The 26,440-nt window shown below is 39.2% G+C and overlaps 1 protein-coding gene and 2 long non-coding RNA genes across 11 annotated transcripts in view; 1 reads left to right on the top strand and 2 right to left on the bottom strand.

Annotated features, from left to right (window-relative positions):
- The window catches only part of LOC110389522, a 34,160-nt gene extending 27,728 nt beyond the window's left edge, over positions 1-6,432 (top strand). The window contains exon 3 of the long non-coding RNA XR_002433276.1: positions 6,302-6,432. This is a non-coding gene — a long non-coding RNA (uncharacterized LOC110389522). The remainder of the gene's footprint in view (positions 1-6,301) is intronic.
- The window catches only part of EDIL3 (EGF like repeats and discoidin domains 3), a 273,821-nt gene that overhangs the window by 223,828 nt on the left and 23,553 nt on the right, over positions 1-26,440 (bottom strand). The window lies entirely within an intron of this gene.
- Positions 7,764-26,440, bottom strand: part of LOC110389523 — a 41,251-nt gene continuing 22,574 nt past the window's right edge. Inside the window, exon 2 of the long non-coding RNA XR_002433277.1 lies at positions 7,764-10,797. This is a non-coding gene — a long non-coding RNA (uncharacterized LOC110389523). The remainder of the gene's footprint in view (positions 10,798-26,440) is intronic.

The following is a 26,440-nucleotide window of genomic DNA, read 5'->3' as shown; positions in this document are numbered from 1 at the left end:
TCCAGATCCCTCTGGATGGCACCCCTTCCTTCTATTGTGTAAACTGCATCACCCGGCTTGGTGTCATCCACAAACTTGCTGAATGTGCACTCAATCCCACTGCCTATCATAGAATCACAGAGCAATTTGAGTTGGAAGGAATCCTTGAAGGCCATCTAAACCAACTCCCCTGCAAGTAACAGAGACACCTGCAGTAGATCAGGTTGCTCAGAACCCCATCCAGCCTGCTCCTGAATGACTCCAGTGTGAGGGCTTCCACCACATCTCTGGGCAACCTGTGCCAGTAGTTCACTGCCCTTACTGTAAAAAACTTTTCTTACATGCAGTCTGAATCTTCCCTCTTTTAGTTTGAAACTTCTGCCTCAATTTTCTCAGCCTGCCCTCACAGTGGAGGCACTCCATCCCTTGTATCATTTTTGTGGCCTTCTTCTGCACACTCTTCAACAGCACCATGTCTCTCCAGTAAAGAGGACTCCAGATCTGGATGCAGTACTTCACATGAAGTGATGAAGTACTTCAGGTGAAGTCTCACCAGCGCAGAGTAGCGGGGGAGGATCACTGCCCTGGACTCTTTTTGGCAAGGCTGTACTCAGTCCCTCGTCTCCCAGCTTGTATTGACAGTGGAGGTTGCCACAACCTCGGTGCAAAACCTTGCATGTCTGGCTTTGCTGAACCTCATGAGGTTCTCCTGGATCCACAGCTCAATCCTGTCTTGGTCTCTCTGGTTCACATGCCATCTCTTGTGTGTGTCAATTGCACCACACAACATGATCTAGAAACTTGCTGACGGTGCACTTGACCCCACTGTATTTCACTGATGAAGATATTAATGAGCATAAAGAGCATATGCCTTTGATAAAGAAGTTGAAGAGCACTGGTCCAGAGATATACTCATAGGGAACAACAATTGTCAGTAGCTTCCACCTGGAGATAGACCCAATGATCACAACACCCTAGTTGAGAACATGCAACCAGCTCTTCATCCAGACAATAGTGCAACCATATGCAAATCCATACGTCTCCAATTTAGAGATAAGGATGTAGTGTGAGACGATATCAAAGCCCTTGCACAAGTCCAGGTAGATGACATCAGTTGCCTTTCCTTTGACCACTGATGCCATCACTCCATTACAGAAGGACACCAGACTGGTCAGGCACAATCTGCCCTTGGTGAAGCCATGATGGCTGCCTCAGATCACCTCCTCATCTCATATGTGCCTTAACACAGCTTCCAGGAGGATCCATTTCATGATCCCTGCAGGCACAGACATGAAGCTCACCAGCCTATAGTTCCCCAGGTCCGTTCTCCCTTTCCTGAAAATAGTGGTGATATTTCCCTTTTTCCAGCCCCTGGGAACTTCAACTGACAGCCACGATTTATCAAATATGATGGAGAATGGTTTGGCAACCACATTGGTCAGTTACTTCAGGACCTGTAGACTAGCATGCACTCAGTCTCATCAGGTGATCTTTAACTTGCTCTTCGCTTAATTGGGAGGAATTTTGCTCCTCCAAAGCCCACGTAGAGGTTCACGGACATGAGAGACACGAGAATCCTTGTTCAACATCTTCACTAGCGACCTGGATGATGGGATAGAGTCTACCCTCAGCATGTCTGCTGATGATACAATGCTGTGTGGATTGGCTGACTCTCTGGAAGGCTGTGCTATCATTCAACAAGACCTGGACAGGCTGGAGTTGAGCAGCAAGAACCTGATGAGGTTTAACAAGGTGCAAGAGTCCTCCATGTGGGGAAGAATAACCGCATACATCAATACAGCTTAGGAGATGACCTGCTTGAGAGGAGCTCTGCCGAGAAGAACCTGTCTGTTCTGGTGGACAACAGGTTGGCCATGAGCCAGCAGTGTGCGCTTGTGGCCAAGAAGGCCAGTGGTGGGGTGCATTAAGAAGAACATGGACAGCAGATCAAGGGAGGTAATCCTCCCCCTCTACTCTGCCCTAGTGAGGCCACATTTAGGATATTGTGTCCAGTTCTGGGTTCTCCAGTCCAAAAAGAATAAGGAGCTCCTAGAAGGAATCCAGTGGATGGCCACAGAGATGATAAAGGGCCTGGAGCATCTCCTGTGTGAGGAAAGGCTGAGGAACCTGGGTCTGTTCTGTCTGGGGAAAAAAAAAAGACTGAAGCGGAATCTGACTAATGTTTATAAACATCTAAAGGGAGGTGGGAGGCAAACAGATGAGGCCAGGTGATGTGTAGTGATAGGACAAGGAACAATGGCCTAAAACTCGAACATAGGAAGTTTCATACAAACATGTGGAAGAACTTCTTTATGGTAAAGGTGGTGGAGCACGAGAACAAGTTGCTCAGAGAGGTTGTGAAATCTCCTTCTCTGGAGATATTCAAGACCTGTCTGGATGCCTACTCATGTGACCTATCGCAGGGAACCTGCTTTAGCAGAGGGTTGGACTCAATGACCTCTTGAAGTCCCTTCCAACCCCTTCAATTCTGTGATTCTGTGTAATAAGGTGAACCACTGAAGTCTTCTAGTTTATAGTTTATAATACACATGCAAATCTGTAGAACAAAGATGATCACAAATAGAATCAAGAAACCAAAGAAAACCCAAAGCACATTAGCCAAACTCTGCTTTTCAAAAATGAAAAGAGCATTTCATGACTTAAAAGCTTGGGCCATTATGTGAATGCATTTAAAATGTTTTCAAAAGCTCTGAGATATAAAATACTATTCTATTATAGTTTTAGTTTTTCCACCAGAAGAATTTGTGATATATAAAGAATTATACATGGAGTAGACTTACATGTTGTCAATTAAACTTCCAAAGAAGCATCAGCATCACAGTATTCATGTACAAAAGTGACAGAAAAATAAGAACACAAAACAAACTCTTAACGATTAAACTTCAGTTTTTCACAGAAAGAAAAAAACCTAAAATTCACTTGTCATATTTGCTAAGAACCAAGTAGTCAGAAAAAATAAAACAACAATAAACTTCCCAAACAATGTAATTTATCAAACAGGACCCAGCTCTTCCATCCCCATTAAGTAATAGCTTCAGGGAATAGTATACAGTATAAGTCATAGTAACAAGCAAGTTGTAAACACTCACAACAGGGAGACATTCTTGGGTGCCTGCTTCTTAGTAATTACTTTGCAACAAGCCGGCAATTATTTTTTTTTTTTTACAATAACGATTCTTAAAATTTCTAGGTCATATGAAACATGCAGTGCAAACGCATTACTGAAACTGCCATAAGGAGAAAAGAAGAAAGCAACATATCTGCAGAAACTATGGCTTTCTCAGAGCAAAAAATCTAAATAATCAACACAGCAGTCAATGACCAGGAAAATCAGAGATGGTTGAAAAAATACATTGAGAGTGATTGAACTAAAAAGAAATAACTGATAGGAATCCTTTTTGTAATGCTGGCCTTACTGGATGCTCTTTCTAACCCTCAAGCTACAGTTTGCAGCCATGCAGCTGCCCTGATGGGTCAGGCAAGCATTCCTCATTTTGAACCATGGATTTTAAAAGAGGACAAACAGAACTTGATGAGAGTCTGGGAAAATGATTTATCCAGACCCCTGACTGTTATACTGATGGTCTGTACTAAAAAGAGCTCCTCAGTGTTGATAATATAGCATTGTTAATTGTCAAGCAAAATGCTGCCGCGTGTGCCTAATGAAATAATTTCAATTTTATATATATATATATATATGAATATCCAGAATATCATTTGGAAATGTTCTGACTTCCTGCCTCCTGTTTCCTCATTTGCAGTCACCACCTCTCTCTACTTTTCTTGTAAAGATATGGGTGATGAAATGGCTCTCAAGGATGTACGGTATTAAAACACAGGAGCTGGACTGACTTTCTATAAAAAAAAAAACACTGCTTCCTGAAAAATGTAGATCTACTTTCTATTCTTCATTCTCACCATTTTCACATTACATTACTCAATTAGTACACAGGCTTTTACCCAATTATAAGTGTTGTTTATTATTTGAAAACACACATCCAGCTATAAAAAACATACAGGGACAGTGCAGAGCGGTCCAGCCAACTGAGTCAACATTAGCAGCAACCCAAGCAGCAGGAGGAAAATCAGCTTGCAAGACACATGTTTCTTGTGGCAGAAAATTCTCCTTTCCAAAGGAGGAAAACAAAACACAGTCCCCAACTTGCATATTATTTATGCAAACACAGTCGGTAAGAAATCAGTAAAGCATGCAAAGGCAGCAGACAGCACCTCTGTGTGTTCCAGGAAAGAAAAACTACATGTCCCTGCAAACACACACACATATAAACACAGATAAAACCAACAAGTCCAAAGGCCCCAGTGTGTTACTTGGACATGTTGTCCCTAGGTCACCAGATGCAAAAAAACTCCTCCCACTTGAAAAAGGGAAGTCCTGACTTCAAAGAACTGGCCCAACAGGTCAAAGATTAATGCAATTAGTAAGTTGTCATAGAACAACCCTGTACTAATTTGAGCCAAACCCTACAATTCAATCCTTGAATGCATATTATAATTCTCATTAAAGTGAACGAGGTTTTGACAAGGCTTCCAATATACAAGCTGGCTTTTTTAGGACTGAACATCATATATGTCAGTCACCTCTTTTTATCCAAAATAACTTCTGCCAGCAGTATTTTCCCCTTTCACAAAATTATTACTGTACAGTGAGTTTCAAGGTCTGGTGTCTTTAATTATGAAGTTAAATCACAAATATAAATACAGGTCATTTAATGCTATGATGTAGCATTTATTTTGAACTATTTGCTGTAAATACTATGTCTTGGATTACTTTTGCAAACTTAAGATAGCCACCGTCTGGAATGCACATAAAGTACACACATATGCTGGAGAAATTACAAAAACTTACCACACTAATCTGCCATTAAACTTAATTCACTACTAACGCTTCATCTTTTAAAACAAAACAGAACAAAACCAGAAAGGACATGCATCAGTGTATGAATGTGGCATTTTCACTGAATCAAATCACAGCAGAGAACAAACTGGAAGGAACCCTGGTTCCACAAAAAAACATAGTCTTCAAAGCATTGTCCAACCACTTCTTGAACTCTGACAGACTTGGTGAGAAGACCACTTGTTACATCAGCACACTACAACACTGAGGTTTGCTATCAAAAAGGTCAAGTATTCCCTAGAAGGAAAACATTTTGACTACAGAAACACAGCAGAATCACACATACGTGACAGTGCTACTCTTTTAAGAGAATGAAGAAACTTTCTCAAACCAGAACATCAGTAGATCTTTATATGCTGTAATGCAGGAGAGGCCACAGATGTCACTCACTGAGTTTTGTTCATTTAGGTACAATTACTCGCTATTTTATAAAATAAACGGGAGATTTAAGGAGAGTTTCTAATCATAAGCATCCCAACACAGCTTTCAAGCTGTCACTAAAGCAGAGATTTAAACAGTTCAAAGGAGGCCAAGTCAGTTCAAAAGCCATTTAATAAAGGCAGATAAATATACATCCGTATATTCGGGATCATGACAGACTTTCAGATCTCACTCATCTCATTAAATGGTTTGTGGGTTAGTTTTAGTAGTTTCTCTAAATTATTATTTAAAGTGATTATTTTCCCAGCAAATATTAAAAATTAGTAATGTTACTTACAAGCAATTTTACATGTCTTTTAATACATTAAAAGGAGCCCCCTAAATTCTAGAATGTATTCCTGCTTTGAATCCTCGCAACTCAACACACACACTGAAATATTAAATCCGTTTTACAGTTGCTTTCTAGAGGAGCTAAGCACCACTACCAAATCATGAAGCTAGTAAAAATCAGTGCCAGGTATTAAGAGTCGCACCTGCAATAAAGATGCAGTAAGCTGTGTGATTTTCCAGTGAAGCTGCATAGTGTTTAGACAGTCTGTCCATGACAGTAAGACGCAACTCATCTCACCTAACCTTAGGAGTTTGCTCTACACTGTTTACAGCTGAGCTAATCACCTGGCTACTTTCTATAATCAAGTGTTATAATAAAACACCTGCAAAATTCAAATGATTTTTTACTTTTTTAAAAATATTTCAGCAGCTTTGCTTAAAACTATTTAGTACTGTACTGAAGTAAGATTTAATTTTTTTTTTTAAATCTAAATCTAGAAGCTGAATCTTTGCCAAACAAGTCAGTAGTCTCAAGCTCCCTCTTAGACTCATCTTTTAGGTGCATGTTCAGTGCAGGCCATTATCAACAAAGGAGTTTCAGAGCAAAATTAACGTAATAAACAACTAATCAGATACTACAGTTTTGACATTCTTGCCCTTGGTATCTCGTTGCAGATACTCTACCCAATGAAGCAGGAACCAGCTGAGATAAAAAAGAGGAAAATGGCAACCCACCAAGTCCTACATGAGGTGTGTGTCTGGGATGTCCAGACCTCACAACAAGTCTGACAATTTCTACAAAATATGGAGGCAAAATGCAATTCCTGCATTTATTCCATAGGGGACAGATCTTGTGCATCCAGCCCTTAGAGGTGACCACTGGTCTCTTAGAAACATCTGACATTGCCAGAAAGCGTAATTTACTCTGAGCACACATATGGGCTGTGATGCTTTCTGCACATATGAGTATTATTTTGTTATGAAGATACAATAATGAATTCCATCAAATCCTGATATTGCTATGCTGTCATATACACCATGAAAGATTATACCAAATATCCGCTGTTCCAAATTTGTTTCTGTAATTCTCTTTAGAGAACTGCATATATACACAAAAATACTGCACATATGTGAAATTAGGTCTCAGGTGTTTAGCTGTCCAGGTTTCAGCTGGGATGGAGCTGATTTTCTTCATGGTGTCTGGTATAATGTTATGTTTTGGACTTAGAGGAAAAACAGTGCTGATAACACACTGTGGATGTTCTAATTGTTGCTGAGTAGTGCGGCATAGAGACAAGAACATTTCAGTTTCTCAGCTTCTTGTACTGTCCTGCTAGTCATGAGGCTGGAGGGCACATGAAGCTGGGACTGGACAGAACCAGGACAGCTAACTATACTATTTGTCATCATGCAAAAAAACTTTAAATCTGTGGGGACTTGGCCAGAGATGCTACCACTGCTCGTAAGTTGGTGGGTGGTGAGCAACTACATTGTGCATCACTTGCATATATGTTGGTTGCTTCAAAAGTAATGCCTCCTCTTTATTTCCACGGAAACTACAACAGCTGCAAAGAGCACAAGAACACTTCTTGACAGAACAAATTCTCAGCTACAAAACAGTGTTTTCCAGCATCGTCACCCCCATTAGCAGTGCATTTTAACCAGCGATGAACAAGAGCCTGCAGGCCACGCTCATGAAAATCTGAACTAATTGAGATGCCCCACTGTCACTGTTGTCACTGAAATGCACCACTCACCACCTCGCTGTGCTCACACCCACTGTCTGGTCTCCATCAATATTCAGCAAGTGCCGATGAAAGTCAGTGGGTTCCATTTTTTCCACATGGATGAATTCAGTGACACCCTTGGCTTCATTTGCACTTCCATGGCAGATGCCAGTCTGTCAGACTTCCCCTCTCCTGCCATCTGTCACATGGCAACAAAATGTAATGGAATATTGGTGGGAAAGTTCAACCTCTGCTCCCACATCATTAACATCTGTCTCTGTCATCATGGGCCAATATGATAAAGTAAGAGGCATTACTTTCAGAGCAGCCCCCATATATATGTTTACTTTTACATACATTCTTATCGTTACTCATTACATCATTATTTCTCTCTTCCTTTTCTGTCCTAGTAAATAGCTTTTACCTCAACCTGTGAGTTCTACTTTTTTTTTTCCCCCCATTCCCCATTCTCTTCCCCATCCCACTTGGGATGGCAGAGGATTGAAAGAACAGCTGTGTAGTGCTAAGCTGCCAGCCAGGTTCAACCACAACATCAGCAATACTGAACATGCAACTGGTACATCCTCTTTTGTACAAGACATTAATTGCCACATTGCCACTTTTTAGGGTTTAACATGCTTTCTGGTTTCCAAAAGTGATGAAGAAGCAAAAGGTTAAGTAACTGAAGATCTCAATACTAAATCTGAAATATATATTGACCATGAGCCAGCAGTGTGCCCTTGTGGCCAAGAAGGCCAATGGTATCCAGGGGTACATTAAAAAGAGCATGGCTAGTAGGTCAAGGGAGATGACAGTCCCCATCTACTATGCCCTGGTGAGACAACATTTGGAGTACAATGGCCAGTTCTGGGCTCCCCAGTTCAAGAAGGACAGAGGACTTCTAGAGAGAGTCCAGTGGAGGGCTACAAAGATGATGAGGGGCCTGAAGCACCTCCTTTACAAGGAAAGGCTGAGGGACCTGGGACTGCTTAGCCTGGAGAAGAGAAGACAGAGAGGGGATCTTATCAACACACAAGTATCTAAAAGGCAAGTGCCAAGGGAATGGGGTCAGGTGCTCTTCAACAGTGTCCAGCAACAGGACAAGGGACAAAGGGCAAAAACTGGAACACGGGAAGTTCCATTTGAACGCAAGGAAGAACTTATTTACTGTGAGGGAGACATTGCTCTGGAACACGCTGCCCAGAGAGGCTGCGGAGTCTCCTTCTTTGGAGATATTCAGAACCAACCTGGACACATTTCTGTGCAACCAACTGCAGCAACCTGCTTTAGCAGCAGGTTGGACTAGATGATCTCCAGTGGCCCCTTCCAACCCCTACAATTCTGTGATAACTTACCAAGAAGCATTAGCTACCTTAGCATTTGAACTGTTAAATCTGTAATGCCACTGAAACAGAAAAAGTGAAATGCTGTTTTTAGAGAAATAAATTGAACTACCTAATGTTAACCGCCTTCTATAACGGCAAATGAAGCATTTCATATTATTTTTTTGGTCTTTAGAAGAAACAAAATGTGTTATCTGTGAGTAAACCAAATTTGACAATTTCTCTTCTTCTGGAAGTCACTTTTGACTAGATTCCACTGAGAGCAGTGGGAAGGAACAGCAAGAAAGAAGTAAAGAGTACACAGAAAAAATTACAACTCAATCCATCACTAAATCTTGGGTAACAACTTTGTAAGAGTTCTACAAGATGATTATAGACAGAGAAAACATTTAATCCTAACTAGATAACAAACTGTTTTCTTGTGTTTTTTTTTAATGTAAAAAGGTATTTTTAAAAAAAGTTCTGCAATGCATTATAATAAATGTTTGCATGCAAATTCGTTTTTACATCTGCCAGTAATTCCTAGACGACATACAAATATTGGTATATAAAATGAATCTGTGTTACACATTTTGAAATATGAATTCTGTTAGTTTTAAAATACCTTGAACTTTTCAAATAAAGCTATACTCGTTATGTACCTAAATTAAAATTCACAAGGTATCTGATTCACAAGAACCAGTGACTGCCCATAGCTACATACATTGAGCATATAAAATAGGATTCACTTCTCTATTTTACATTTTCCAAAAATTTCTAAGGTACTAATCCCTAGGAGCTTTCCACACTTGCATAGATTAGTTAAATTAGCAGATACTCAGCTGAATCATATTCTACATCAACTTGATTTTTCAGCCTTAAAGCAGGTAATTATTCCTCAAATGTATACACAGCTTCATGTTACCTAGGTTCATAAAACTTCAAATGCTTTCTAACATATGTGTAAATGCAATTCCTAATAAGCACTGTATGTTGGTTTTGGTTTTTCTTTGGCAGAATATTTTAAAATGCTGGCAACAGTTCTGTTTGGGGAAGGACAGACTTGGAAAAGCTTCCCTTCAGTTACACTAGGGAAATAAGTTGCTGTCCCTCCTCTTTCTTGGCTGAAAACCATAGCTGCATATAGAAAAGCAGAAGAAGCTCCACAGCACCAATCACTGTCTGCTGCCCATCCATTTGCAAGAGCAAGTGTGACAACAGAAGAGATAGGACAGGACTGAAAGAGGCTGGAAAGGTCTTCAGATAAAATCTGAAACCTTCTAACTCCTTACAAAATGCCTTTGGTAACCACCACTTCCCCAACTCCATAAGAAAATACAGTCTAGCCGATGTACAGGTTTTAATCGTTAGCACTGTCCTCTTGAAAAGCTTCTAAGATGAACAACTGCTTTGTGAGTTTCATATGAGTTTGTCTAGCTCTCAGAATGACACATTTCTTAAATAATTCACTGAGGAGTGTGCTCAAGCAAATCCAATCTTCTTTTACTATCAGCAAGTCATAAATATCCACTTAAAAATTACTGCAATATGAACAGAACTCCTAGATTCAAAATGGATGCTTGGAAATGCACCTCCATCCTGAGATTCACGTTTGATAAAATTCTGACATGTCTGACATTCCTCAAGGAAACAGATTCAGAGCTGTGTCACTCCAAATTTGCAGCTCCTCTTAGACTTTTCAGGGATATTTTTGCCAGTGACAATATGCCTTCACGTGGTGCTATCTAAAAAGCCTTCCCCCAGTCTCACCCACCCAAACCTGGACGATACTGAAGACTACACTGCAGATATAACTTTTTCTGTTTTCTTAGTAATAAATGCTGGATGCAAGTTGATGACTGGGTGCGTAAGAAATCCAAACCATGCTTTCCAGAGCACTGAGACCTCACTACTTGACAGAGGAACTTTCTCTTACAAAGATAATAAATTATACTTCTCTGAATTGTTATTTTTATCAGTGATGTCACTCAAATATTTTTAAATGTTTCTAACATTTTCATAATAGTCTTCGAATGACTGGCCAAAGTATAGCTAAATTAAAATCTCCAGAAGAAGCTTGATGAAATGCTGGCAGTTTAGCTTCACTCTTTCCATGTGCCTTCTGCAAGAAAACACACAAACATGAAGATGTAAATTCACAATAATCCACAACTACATGTAGCTACAATTATTAATGCATTGGTATAAATGTGCCTTCGATTCCAACGATATGTAACATTCAAAGGCAATCAAACATGACATATAGCAGAGAAAACAGCCAGTAGAGTGAAAAAAAGGTTGTAGTGCTATTCTGAACACAGGCATATTTGCACAGATGACTCACTTTTACAAGCAGTGCCCAAAACCCAGTTACTCTACCACTGCTGGTTCATTAGAATTACATTAATATTAGAATCACCACCTTTCCCTCACTGATTTTTTTTCCCTATCATCTCTTTCCAGTACAGTTACAGACACCTTTCAAAGAGTACTTCTCCAGAAATAAAAGCAAGTCAACAAGTCAATATTACAGTATTTCTGTCTTCAGGAGAAAAGGTAGCCATACAAGAAGCACTCTACATTCCCTTTGGGAGAAAAAAAAAGGCTTAGTGCACATCACACTCACTGAATAAAGAGCAGGAGAGCAATAGCTGATGGTAAAATCATTCACTCCTCTTTGGTCTTCTTGTCTACGGCCTGTCACTTAAATCAGCAATACCAACCCATGGAGAAAGAAAAAAACAGTGGGATAGGAGGTAGGGAGAATGGGTGATCTGTTAAAAGACTGTAGTAAGAAATGGGCATAATGAGGAAGCAGGACAGTCCACAATACAAGAGCTGAAAACTGGTAATTTGTTGAGAAATTTCAGTCTTTTTAACCATAGCCATTCATGTTCAGATCTACTAAAGAGAACCACCTTGCAGAACGCAGTCAGATGATTTCATATTGTTGGCTTTAACTTCATTTTATTATTTTTTTTTTTCAGTTGGTAGACCACTATGTGTATGAAACAGTTTTAAAAGATCCACACAAAACAAGCCTGCTACTTGCTTTTTCTTGGAAACTTCAAATCTCCTGCCAACAACCATAGCATCAAGCTTAAAACCATTACACGCAGGATGACAGAGGTAGAGTTTTCCAAGAATAAAATTCTACAAATACTAGCACTTCAAATTAATTTATATCATTATGAGGCCTGGACAAAACAATATCGATGTTTACAGTCTGTTTTTTAAAAAACTGCAGTCTATTTCAGGCTACAAATATAATTACATGCTTCCCTAGATTTTATTCTGTTGACCATATTGATCCTATCTCTGACACCTTCTGGCAGGTCTACTTTCTATTTTAACAGCTGTCAATGTAAAATTTTTTAAGAATCATCATTCCCCAACAGACATTCGCATTAAGCCAACAGCAGCTTTCCACAAGACTGAGGAAAGATGTAAATGAACAGTGCTGAATGGTACTAAAACTCTTTTATCTTTGGGATATAAATTAGAAAGACAGAGACAACTAGTCAAGTCTCAAAAGCTGATCTCTCTGGATTTTAACTACTGGTAGCAATCATTTAATATGATCATATCTTTAAAATTTCCTGTGGTAGCAATTGAAAGCAAAACAGCATTGCAGATGACAGTGTAAAAAGTTTCTCATCATAGAAAGGCTCCCACTGTTTGTCACAGTCTTCTCGAAATAACTTCAATGCTTAACATACATTTTCATCAGACCATTTTTCACCAAACGCAGTAACTTGACTTTATCTTAACTGGTCTTCAAAGACATTTGAGCCTTGATTTTAGGAGCCATACTATTAAGATACCACTCTTGTGATGACCCAAAATGCATGTGCAGAATGGTACCCGCCTATGGAGAACTCTCTACTTGCCATAACCATGTTACTGTGAAAGCTTAATCACTGCTCACTCCTCAAGAATACAAACTTACACTGAAACATACACCTTTTAAATGGGTTATCAGAGTAATTACACTGTTAGAAATTTTCTCAGAATGAAACAATATCCTCAGTTCTGCGCAATTAGAACTTCAAGAATGGTAAGTGAAAAAAAATCTTAAGAAAGAATTTACCTGAGAGCTTCTCAAATCAGTGGCTCTGCAGCTGTTAGTTTCAACACATGAAAAAGAAACAGATTTCACTTGGAAGTCTGTAATCCCTCACTATGCTGCCTGTCCTGTCCCCCATTCCCCATATGCATGCCGCATGCATCTTTATCCTAACGAATTCTGAAACTTCAACACTGTTATCTACATAGATCTCACTAAGCTACTCAAATCTCCCATTCTGGGAAGCAAGTATAAGAAAATGAGCATTCAAACAATTCTGGCAGTTGTATCTGTGAAGACTGCTTCAATCTTTCTCGCTGCTTCTCTTCCTGGAGATCCTGGAATGCAAGGTGGGATAGACAGAACAGCTGCTTACACAAACAAAAGGCACAAGCTGACAACAGACAGTGTTTAAAATCTCGTTCATTAGGATCCTGTCCGGGAATCTCTTGCCACCAGAGACAAAATGATGAGGGAAAAAAAAAAAAAAGATCTCAGCAGTGAAGGGAAAAAAAACAGTATTGAGTGCAGAGTAAGATCTCTCCTGAATCCTTACATATCTAATTTGAGAGAAACAGACATTGGTAAAATCCCTGGAGGAAGACAAAATGCTTTCACAGCTTTTTCCTCAGATTACTCACTCTGCCCTTGCCTGCTGGGTTTTTCAGAAAGAAGTACATTTGTAAAGGAACACTTGTCCTTTGCCTTAGAGGTTATCACAAAATCCATATTGGAAACCTCAGCTCAAGCATCTAGATATTTACCATTTCTCCTGTTTTCTCTAAGCAAACGACATTTTCACTATATTTTGCATCTTTCCTTCTGCAAAGAAAATCTATACTCAAGTCCTTTCTTCCTTGCAGAGACTCTAAAATTGATTGGTTTTGGTGATGGCAGTTGTGCCTTAGTATACACAAAATCCTTTCAGATGTGAGTCTTGGACCAGTCAAACAGAGTAAATCCGTCACTTCTACTCATTTCATTCTGAAGTGGCACCTTTTTGACAGATCTTGGATTTTTTAAATTGTGTGAAGCTCTGTGGATCCCTTGAAATTAGTAAGATGGAGGGATACAACCTGTATCTGAATGCTTAACAGCTATGGCTGCACTCTGAATTGCCACCTCAAAATAAAATGGTTTTTTGATTGCCACTTGCTCATAAAGGAGCCAGATTGCCTGATGACATCTTATCTATCACCTTTTTCACAGTGCATCAGCCTCCTGAAATTTTCACTACATTAAGACTTTATCACATCCCCTGCTTCTGTTATTGCTGTTTGTCCATGCTTGCAAGACCAACATTATTAAATAGTACACAAGTTTAATAAGTATTCCCAGATAACTCCACACAGGGGTATTTTCACCCACTTTAGGTTAATCCCTAAAAGTTATTGACGTAAAAGTTCACACAGAGAGAACTCAGTGATCTTTGTCCCTTCCAATTCAAGATGTTCTTATCTAAAAAACCTGCTCCAAGAGTTTACTAACTTCCTCATGATTTAATAATAATATTCCAAGTAAGAAACATCTAGATGAAGATATAAATACATCGAGTATAGGTGCTAACAATAGATACACAATACTGTTGCACTTTTTAGATTGATAGTTGAACTTGGTGATCTTGAAGGCCTTTTCCAATCTAAATGATTATATATGATTCTGTGAACTCCCCAGCAAGACAGGGCACACAGCATCTCTTTCCCTAGTGGCAGTACCCTTACATTCAAACACCTTGGATCAGGAAGTTACCCACACTCCTTGATGATAACATATTTATTCGCCCATTTTGAGTCTCGTAGAGCACATTTTTAAATGAATGAAACAGAAGTAGACTATTATGCAAATACAGAATTAGTGTTTTGCTAAATTCTTGGTTTTGTTGATTAAATTGCTACATGCGATTTGATAAAATAAATTTAAGCTATGCAGTAAAAGTGATAGAACAAGTTGGAAACAGAGGTCTCCAAGTACTTTTATAATTTATTTTCTTTGTTGCTGTTGTTGCTTTGAGAAGCTTTTCTTATTGGTACCCACAACAGAAGTAAGAATTCCTCTTTTGTAAAGAATCTGAAGCCTCAGATCTCTCACCTTTTCCATTCCTCCCACCGCTGAATGGGAAACATGGTTTATTTTCTTCCAGTTAATTTTCTTCCAAGCTTTTTATTCCCTTTTGGTACTGCTTGAATAAAAGAGGTAAATGCATACAGCAAGATGAAAACCACACATTACCCTCAGTAAGTTTGCAGACGACACCAAGTTGGGACGGTGTGTTGATCTGCCAGAGGGTAGAAAGGCACTACAGAGGGACCTGGATAGACTGCATCGATCGGCCAAGGTAAACCATATGAGTTTCAACAGGGCTAAGTGTCAGGTCCTGCACTTTGGTCACAACAACCCCAGGCAACCCTACAGGCTTGGGGAGGAGTGGCTGGAAAGCAGCCTGACAGAAAGGGACCTTGGTGTGCTGATGGACAGTCAGCTGAATATGAGCCAGCAGTGTGCCCAGGTGGCCAAGAAGGCCAATAGCATCCTGGCTTGTATCAGGAATGGTGTGGTGAGCAGGTCTAGGGAAGTCATCCTGCCCCTGTTCTCGGCATTCATGAGGCCTCACCTCGAGTACTGTGTTCAGTTTTGGGTGCCTCAACACAGAAAGGACATTGAGGTGCTGGAGCAGGTCCAAAGAAGGGCAACAAGGCTTGTGAAGGACTTGGAGAATATGCCTTCCAAGGAGCAACTAAAGGCACTGGGGCTGTTCAGTCTGGGGAAGAGGAGGCTGAGGGGAGACCTCATTGTTCTCTGCAAATACCTGAAAGGTGATTACAGTGAGAGCAGGGTTGGTCTCTTCTAACTGGTGACAGGTGACAGGACAAGGGGAAATGGCCTCAAGTTGCGCCAGGGAAGGTTTAGGTTGGATATCAGGAAAAACTTCTTTCCAGAAAGGGTTGTTAAGCACTGGAACAGGCTCCCCAGGGAGGTGGTTGAGTCACCATCCCTGAATGGGTTTAAAAAACGTTTGGATGTGGTGCTCGGGGACATGATTTAGTGGTGGGTTGTTAGAGTAGTATGGTTAGGCTGCGGTTCGACTTGATGATCTTGAAGGTCCTTTCCAACCTGAGCAATTCTATGATTTTATGATTCTATGATTCTATTGCAAGAAATAAGCTCTTAATTCTGGATTTAGACATTAGTTACTTATGAGCTGAACTATTGGTATCAGATATGTGGATTTTCAAAATCTACCTCTAAATGCTCATCACAGTCAAATGTGCATAAAGAAAGAGAAGAATGTAATATATTTTCATGCATGCTTCTAATTCACCATCAAATAATCAAAATGCATATTACCCGTTTTCTAGCATTGTTATGGCACTAGTTAAATAATTACAGGCTTATAATTATTCAGCCTATACAAAGTCAAAATGTTCAGCAATTCAACTAAGTGGAAAGATAAATTAAAAATCTCTATATACTCAGGTAGAGATGGCAACACAAACCACCTTCCATGCAGAGGATCCAGATGATGCTCTGCCATTTGCAGTAAGGTTTTGTTTTTGCAGTTGTCTGATTTTTCACATTGACTGGAGAGGTAGGAATTTGTGTGCACTCAATTTCTGGAGTTGTCTGGATTTGTGGGATAGAAGCAATGCCATGAGATGGAAGTAACAGCCAACATGGTACAGTCTGAGAAGACTCACCCGAAACTTATTTCCAACTCTATTTATGAAAAATGAAGCATCCTGATGAAGGACTCATAACGAAGAATCTCATTCAGCAACTATTTTGCAGCATACCCCATCAAGAAAACTCCACCCATATTCATATCCAGCACTTTGCAAAATCTTTTCCTCCTTTCCGTGAAAAACTGAGTGTTTGGTTCCTTACATTTAAAAAAATAATCAATTTCATTATTTAGGTGTACTTATGCAAACACAGTCACTCCTCTCTCCCGTGTATTTGCAGCAAACAGCGTTCTTTATTTTCTGGAAAGCCTCCCCGTGCCTGTAAATGTTTTACATGCACTCTCAGTTAATATTTAATACTCAGAAGAAATTAAGTCCTAACAAGTAACTGTTTTCAAACTCTGAAATGTAGAAGCATTTATTATTAAAGGTGTTCTTCACAGTGAAATCATTCATAAGACAAAATGCATAGAGTAAGCAGCCTCCAGGATCTGCAATAACAGCTCCAAAATTTTTAGATACAAGCCTATATACTTCAAGCAGGCAGTCCTACTGTCAATGACTAGTTTCATCATTCATCCTCAAATGTTAAAACCTTTCTGTTGGACTGAAATTCTCCACTTTTTGTATTTCAGATGATCTTTAATGAAAGAAAATAATGAGGTGAGTGAAAAAGATGTTGTTTTTGCCACATGAAAGGCATATATGCTGGAACTGGTGGGCATCATAGCAGAACAGTGCTGAGCTATACAGAACTAACAGATAATTTACTCATGAAATAATGCTTTGAGGTTAACTTTTTGAATTAGAATTGAATTTCATGAATAGTTTGGGCTGCCAAAAAAAAAAAAAAATGGGAAAGCTTTCAAGACAGCAGAAATATTCTCAACTTTTATCTTGAGACAAAACTTCATTTTGGAATGTAGTTGTTGTGGTTTCCTTAGTAAAGCGAAAAACAATCCCAAACCACATAATAAATTATTAAAAGAAATAAACCCCACCATTTTTGTTCTGGAGGAATGGCTGCTTTTTGTATTTTGACCAGCAAATCAGAATTATTCACATCAGGAATGCAAAGATATTAGAAATACCACTTCTTTTTCATTTATTGAAAGTGTACATAATGGTTGACATAGATAGTTGCAGGAAAAAGAGAAACAACCTGGTAGTTATAACAGTGGAGAAACATGGTATGTTACCCAGACTGTTTATAACTAGTTGCTACCCCTGCTGTTCATTTTGTGTCATCAGCAGATGTCATAAGCAAAACCAACAAGAACTTAGATCAACAACAAATGTATGGTCTGTGAGCTGAATTTTAAAAATTATTTAAGAAGAAACAATACCATGACAAGTACCAGTTATCCAATGTGTCTTGCCTCAATTTCCTTTTAGGAAAAGACAATAATATTATGTCATTTCAGACAATTGTATTATAAATGTTTTCAGAGACATTCAGGAAGCATGCAAAAATGTTACAAAGATGAGACTGCAATGAAATAAATCATTCTATTTCAGGAGCAAATTTTGAATGGTATGCAATAATGACCCACTCTACTGAGATTAGGAGGCACACAGGCTTTGAACCTAATTCTTCTTTGGGATAAATAACTTGGGAAAAACAAAAAAAAAATCTCTCATAAAAGTTTGGGCTCTGGAATCCCACCTTCCCAGCTTGCCAACCAGAACTGCAGAGATTGTGCAGTCCAAAGGGCAAGCTGAGAAGTGCTTCTTGATGGAGCTGTAAAATGACTCCTTCGGTATCAAGGAACTAAATGTAAGAACAGTTACAATGCCTTGTATCAGAGCTTAGCAGAGGAAGAAAAACAATTTACAGCAGAATTTTACAAAACACATGAATAACAATGCTTTATGGCTGTACATTTAAGAGTTTCCAGCAATTCACAATGAGAGACTTCTCAAGTAAGTGTGGATGACGGTACAGCAGGAAAAATCCTGCAAGGTTTTTTCTTCTATGAATACATCCATATTGGGTTTTGAACCTGAGAAAAGCTACGGCAATAAAACTTGCCAAAAAGTACTACTATACTATACACTGGATTAAGTAGTAGGTCCATCACTTTGCTTCAAGCAAAACTCTTCTATGTGATGCAAACTCATTTTTGCAGAATGAACAATCATTTAAATCCTATCTTTATTTTGCAGCTCGTTATCATTCACACCCCATTTTCATTCACCTCAAAGTCTGCTGCCTTCCAATATTGTATTATTGCTCCTATGCCTTCTCTATTCTTGTTTTCAGAGGCATAAAATGCTTTGAAAGAAAACAGCAAAAGAAAATACTGAGATGGTATTAATTGCAGCCCACATTCAGTTCTCCACATATCTCTTACTCCATTCACCATTAATGTATTTCTGACCATTACATGATTCCTTAATGCTGCCATCGATGTGGGGAAGAGGAACAGGTGCCCACAACAGAGATGACTTACTTCACTCTGACGTCTTACAATAAACCTGTATTTAACTGGCATATCCTTAAGTCCTGCTTAATCATAGAATTACAGAAACACAGAATGATTTGTGCTGGAAGGGAACTTAAAGATAGCTAGTTCCAACACCCTGCCACGGGCAGGTTGCCACCCACCAGCTGAGGCTGCCCAGGGCCCCATCCAACCTGGCCTTGAATGCCTCCAGGGATGGGGCACCCACAGCTTCTCTGGGCAGCTGTGCCGGGGCCTCACCGCCCTCTGAGCAAAATTTTTCCTCCTAAAATCTAACCTAAATCTCCTCTCTTTCACTTTAAAAACATTCCCCCCTATCACTACCAAACAATGTAAAATGTCTGTCTCTCTCCTGTTTATAATAGCCCATTAAACACTGAAAGGCTGCAATGAGGTCTCCCCAAAGCTTTCTCCTGTCCAGACTAAACCAAGTCCATCTCCCTCAGCCTGTTTTTGTAGGAGAGGTGCTTCACTCTGAGCATCTTCATGGTCTCCATCTGGGCTTCCATCCAGGAAGAATTTTTAGTAAAGTTCATCTTTTAGTCCCTGTCCTGACCAAAGAAGTTTCATTTTACTTGAACAACTCATTCATATACGTACACAATTCCAAAAAAAAGAGGGAAAAACATCAGCTTCAGTCTGTAAGCTCAATATGTAACTTGTATATTCTATTATGTCTGTAAACATTGTGTTACTTCTTTCTTAGCTGATGTTCTTACAGTGTCTATTCAAGCAAGATAAACACCATCACTCAAAGAAGTTCCAATAAACTGACATACAACAGCTCACTAGAAAGTCACCACCATTTTCTAAAGAATCCTGCATTACCATTGAGATCAGTGCATAACATCTCAAAGGCTGCTGAAACTACCCGTTACTGAGTGAGGTGATATATTATTAAGTGAGCACACTCATCACTGCTCTGTGCCATAATGAAAGGACTTACCATTGTAGGAGAGGTATTTAATCGTGTATTGAAGCATCAGCCAAAGAAAGATTACAAAAAGATCACTCAGACAACACGAAACTTTCTTCCTCTGCAGTGCTTGCTTTTACTTGCAAACTGTATATTCCTTTACAGTTTTTGTGCATGTTCTCTTTTTTTCTAGGCATTTAAGTTAGTGCAGCTGAATGCTAAGGGATGTATAAACTCAGACATAACGAAGTGCTTAAAAAATGAAGTAATTTGCTTAGGAAACTGAGTAGCAGGAACCATGTCTTCGTTAACGGACAGAAGAAAAGTTTCCTGTTTTGAAACTCAGTTACTTCTGTAAACCATAACTTTAGAACAATACTTAAAAACCACTAAAATAATCTCCAAAATTTAGGATTATTACATAGCTCACTGAGAATGAAGCACTCAACGGGGAACACATTTCTGAAGGAAAGCACACTGGAGACAAGGAACAGCTCAATGCTCAATGAATTTTAACATTCTTAAGGTGGCATCATCTAACTAATTAAACTGATTACATTTGAGAACTCGAAAGGCCTAGAGATAATTTCCTAATCTTGAGTAGTCTTAAAATCCCTGATTATTAATCTGCTAACTGTGTGAAGGCATTTACTATTAACTTTAGTGATTCAGAAAGAGAAAACAACCTTTCACTATCCCTCAAAGCTGTTTTAAATAATAAAGTGAATTCTTCAACTCTGATTCCCCCTACAGCCACTGAAAGAAAGTAATCGCATTCTGTATCAGAAGGCAAATTTAAAGTTATCAGAAGAATAGTTATAACTGTTCTCAGACTTCCAAATATTAGCTTTTTATAGTTCCTACTCCAGTGGGAAATACTATTCATACAAGATACATGTAGGGAGGAACCTATAACCAGTGTACTCATGCTCCTCTGTACTGCAGAAGAGAAAATGCTAAACACTTTTAGTGTATTTACATCCAGAACTAAGGGAGCACTGTTATTACTGAACAAGCCATATTATCTGAGTAATATCAAAGTACGAAAAGAGAACAGAAAGAGTAAGAAAAGCACCAACGAATCTGAAATGGAGTAGGACCCTGAACCAAGGTCTCATAATTCTTACACTTTGAGGTTAATCTGTAAATTTCTAGGTTTGAAATCATATTTCAAACTTCAATGCAGGCAAATCTGGGACATCACATCAGCCTCCCAGTCCATGAGAAGGAGTCTCTCATGACCCTTCTGCATTACATACATGTGTGGATAAGACCATTATTGAAGTCGGGCTTCAATAACATAACATATCATGTGCACCTGAACCTCTAGGTGGGGGCTGAGGGAGCAAAATCCCTCCCACTGACTGAGTGTTTAAAAAGCTGGATGACGTACATTCCAGGGCCTTGAAGGAAGTGGCCGATGTGTTGTCAAGTCACTATCCATTATATTTGTAAAGTCATGGCACTCAAGTGAAATCCTTGGTGACTGAAGAAAAGGAAACATCACTCCCATTTTCAAGAAAGAGAGAAAGGAAGACCTGGGGAACTATAGGCTGGTGATATGAGACAGCCAGCATGGCTTCACAAAGGGCAGATTGTCCCTGATCAGTCTGGTGGCCTTTTAGGATGGAGTGACCACATCAGTAGAAAAAAGTAAGAGAAACCAGTGTCATCTACCTGAACTTCTGCAAGGGCTTTGATATGGTCCTACATTGTATTCTTATCTCTAAATTGGAAAGATACAGACTGGAACAGTGGACTACATGGTGGGCAAGGACAAACAAGGAATTTGTTGGACAGTCACAGCCAGGGGGCTGTGGTCAATGGCTCTATGTCCATGTGGAGGCTGGTCATGAGTAGTGTCCCCCAGAGGTACATCTTGGGAATGGTACTCTTCAGCATCTTTATTAATAGACACTGGAATAGAGTGCACCCTCAGCAAGTTTGTCAATGACATTAGACTGAGTGGTGCAGTTGATGCAATAGAAGAAAGGGATGCCATCCAGATGGACCTGGACAGGCTTGAGAAGTGAGCCTACATGAACAAAATGAGGTTCAACAAGGCCAAGTGCAAGGTGTTGCACTTGTGTCAGTGTGATCCCAGATACGTGTGCAGACTCCTTGAGACTTTCCTGTACTTAAAAGGACCCCCATCACTCGAGGTGTTCAAGGCCAGGTTGTCAGCACTTTCTGAGAAGTGTGACTTACAACAGGGACACAGAACTATGTATATTTTAAGTGCTCAATTAAAAATAAATAAAAAAAGCTAGATAATTTATTCATATTCAAAATTCAGAAAAAAGTATTTGAAATGATGTAGGTATTTAAATGGGAGGGAATATGCTACCGGTCTCTGGATGAAGCACCTGAATCCCATGCCAACTCAAAGCAACATCTGTGATTAGTTTCCAGATCTCTAGGAATGGTCTGTGAAGCACCACTTAAGTGGGGCACAGGAAACCTTAATACCCACTCTTTGTTTTTATTAGTGATCAGAAGCTGGTTTTCTCAACCTGCCAGTCTTTTCAGAATGAAATCAAAAGATTTCTCCTGACAACATGCCTTGGAACTTTGTCTGAAGGAGAACAGTGGCAGCCGCATGATTTAAATTTTAAAAATTAGTTACCTCATTAAGTACTAACACACGTTCAGCTGGAAGACAATCCCACTCAGGGAGAGCAATATGAGCTAGATGATTAAGCTGAACAGCTAGCAGAACAAATGTGTTCAGGTTCATCAGGTAAAATTCCAGAGCTGAGGTTTCCAAGATAATTGTTGTTTCGCTTTTTAACCTGTTTCCACTGAGGAATTACTAAATAACAGGCCAGGTGAAGATAGTGACAGCCTCCCATGAATAAGTAAGATAATAAACAGTGCCACCCTTTCCAAAGCACCCAAAGGTGTAGAGATACAGAAAGAAAGAGCAGACCTGGAGGTAGAAATAAAGTAAAAATACCTTAAACTATGTACTGACTGACACTAGTGGACTACAGATGGAAGCTTATACACTAACCAGCCATACAGCAGTAGCAGGGCAGGGCCTGAGGGAATGGCATGGAGCTGTGTCAGGGGAGGGGCAGGGGGGTTAGGGAAATGTTCTGCCCCAGAGGATGGTGGGCGTGGAACAAATCCCCAGGGCAGGGGGCAGAGCCCAGAGCTGCTGGAGTTCAAGGAGCATTTGGACACCGCTCTCAGACACAGGGTCTGGATTTGGGGTGGTCCTGTGCGGAGGCAGGAGTTGGACTTGATGGTCCTTACGGCTCCCTTCTAACTCAGGATATTTCTCTAGTTCGTACTGTCTTGTCTGAACCTTCTGTCAGACTTCAGCTTCATGCTGTATGATGTACTACAGGAGGATAAAAACATACTGACAAATTACAACAAAAGCAAATGACAGACACTGATTCATTCTTGTTGCACCCTTTCTAAGGTAAGAGATTTCCTTCTGCAGTCCATAAGGAGGCTGCAGGGAGTCAGAGACTATAATCCTACAGCAGAGGTCTGGTACACATACCTTTGCACAGTACTATGAAAGCTCTGACCTTCAAAATAGCAAAACTCATGCACAAATAAAATACATGTAAAAGAAATACAAAGTCATGTTTCAAAGATTTATAGGTATTCTCTCAGACTACGAACTTGTTGGATTTTTTTTGGTGTGTCTTTCTAATGTTACAATTACCATATTAATAAAGAATAATACAACCTCTGTTCCTTAATAAATTTCTAGTCAGTATACCCTCTATACCCTGTAGAGAGTTTAAGCATATTTAGCCACATAGTACAATATTTCTTGCTTAGACACTTATAAATTCCATGCTCTGAACTGCTGAATACCAGTTCTTTTCAATTCAAAAACTCTGCAAGTGTGTCTCCGTGCGACCGCTCCCAATGCACAGACATCTAACCAATTTCTCCCTTTTTTTTTTTTGTAAATAGCATGGGCCTCCCTCAGAACAGGCAAGTGAACATATGTAAATCAAGATACATTTTGTTCTCTTTTAATAATTTTGCAGAGATAACTGTTAAGCACAATGCACTGCTTTGTTGTACAAATTGCTATTTCTTCCTTTCTTTTAGAAGGTTTTCTATTTAGATGCATTTGTAGGTCTTCACTCTGCATGTTAGGCTTGCCATTCATTCTTCAGCAGAGGACTCCTCCATTTACAAAGAAAACAGCTATGTAAAGCATTTTTTTTTTTAATAACATGCTTTGACAGAGGATGTGACAGGACATGTTCTCTTTCCAACAATATGCGTGAGAACATTCAATGAAATGTAAGAACACCACACAAATGCTAATACAAATTCGGGATTTTAAAAAAGAATGTAGAATGCCCTACACGTTGTGGGCATATTGATGTTTTCTGTTTTTCTTCTAAAGCTCTAAGGTCTAAACATGACATCAAAAACTATATTTGCCTATACTACAAAATTGAGTATTTAGATGCTACGTTCTCAGTTCTGATTTATTCTGAACTTTTACAACGCATGAAGGAATAAAAGGTGTAAGGGATTATTTCTTAGATTATCTTAAGCACCTGAAAGCATTTTGCTGACACTTGAAAATCTTGCTAACAGGTCCCCAAGATCAGCAACACAGTTTATAGCATATGAATTATATTCAGCATGAAGCTTGACATCAGCCTATAAACTTCAAAAAATACCTGTTTAGACTACGCATATTTTGTAGGCACCTGCACTGTTTAGTTTGTTGCTGACATAACCAACAATGGTAACACAAGGAATAAAAGAAGAAATACTAGTAAAAAGTGCAAAAAAGCTTAACCTGGAGTTCAGCAACATATCGCAAGTATGTCTGGTGAAGACATAAAAAGCAGGCAAGGAAATAAGAACGGTTTAACTGAATGAGATGAACATTGCTAATGAGTGATGGAAAATGCTACAAACAAACTCGTTTAGACAACATCTGTACTAAACAAGTGTCTTTTCAAAAGACAGAGCGGTTAGTGAAATACAATTGAAGATTACTATTCTATTATTGCCCAAAAAGGAGCCTCAAAATGATCTCAGGAAGGATGGGTAAGCTTCTGACACTTCCCCTACGTTCTTTTTCAAAACAAATGATGTCTTTTACAGAGCTTGCCACCAGCTTCTACACAAATTTCTTTATTCTTTCACTTGGTAAAGAAAAGCTATTGTTCTTCCCTCCTCCTCAACCACAACTTTTCTTCTCTAAACAACAAACTAATAGGTAAAGCTAAAAATAAAAGTGAGCTGAAGATTGAAAAGATACTCTGTTATATCACTGCCTTGAACTTGCTTTCAAAACCACTCTTTTATTATGCTAACGTCGTTTGTATTGATAACATTCCCCACTAAAAAGTAGATGCAAATAGCATTTATGGGCACGTTTGAACTGCTCTTCTTTTTTCCTACCAATTCCCTAGCTTAGAGAATTGTTGCGGCTATACGTTATGGCTACTGGCTCTTCCAAAGCCATCAGCAGCTCTCAGTTTTTCCTTGCATTAACTTCATCTACCAGAGGTATGCCAGCATCCACAATAACACATATCCTACCTACATTTTCTAGATTAATTAGACATGACATTTTTTGGGGCTCAAGACTGTATGCAATGAAATTGTAATGACTCTAATGCACATTTGAAAGTATCACCTTCACAACTGAGAAATACATCATTATCATAGCAGGCTGTCTATATCCTTGTACTCCATATAATTTAATTGTAATTGCTACTCTTTATGCAACATGCTGGAGGAGTCGTATTCACCACCTCAGTGTTAGCACTGCCTCCTGTCAGCATCATTAGCGCAGGAAATGTAAGGTGAGGATGGGCTTCATGTGGATAACGAGGAAGCTGCAAAAAGCAACTCCAGACAAGAGAGACACTGCTTCTGAAACATGTCACAGAATAGGTCTTTTAGTACTTCCATTAGCAACCACGTTGGTGATACAAAGCTGGAGAATGTTACCTATACAGGCAGATTAGTGTGGTAGAGGAATAACAGCATGAATTCATGGAATGTAATAATAGACAGAATGGCCTTTACTGGAACAACAGGACAGTTCTCAGTGTCTAGGGATTAACAGGAACTCCTGAGATGTGAGCTCAAATATCTCATCAATCTTACGAGCCATACTGTCCTCACTCCCTGAAAAAGGCAAGCAGCACACTAAGGGTGTATTAGATTATATTTTTCTAGTAGATATGCAGAAACCTGACTATTGTTCTGTAAGATCTTGGTAAGCTCTAGTCTGAATCATTATATACAGTTATGGTCACTAAAAAAAAGTGATTAAAGCAGGCACAGAGGATCTGAGAGCTTATGTATGTGAAAGTTAGCTCAATCAACTCTGAAAGCAAACTACATTACTGTTGATTTCAACCTATGTCCATTCCTGATGTTTTCTTTACATGTTTAAAGTACCAGTACATAAAAATCTCAAAACTGGAAAAGGAGTTTGTGAATGACTTCAGTGACTACTAATATCAAACTTAGAAACTGTTGGAATACCAGTTCATACATATTTGAATAAAATTAAGTAAAGGACAGGACTCTATTTCTCTTATATCAGATAGAGCAAATGATGCATAATACATGTCAAACATACACTGGGAAAAATCGCAAGTCTATACTAGCTCATCATTTTGCTT

The sequence above is a fragment of the Numida meleagris genome, chromosome Z (genome assembly GCF_002078875.1).
Source record: "Numida meleagris isolate 19003 breed g44 Domestic line chromosome Z, NumMel1.0, whole genome shotgun sequence".
In the NCBI taxonomy this organism is placed as follows: domain Eukaryota; kingdom Metazoa; phylum Chordata; class Aves; order Galliformes; family Numididae; genus Numida; species Numida meleagris.
This window is presented reverse-complemented; position numbering and strand designations above follow the sequence as displayed.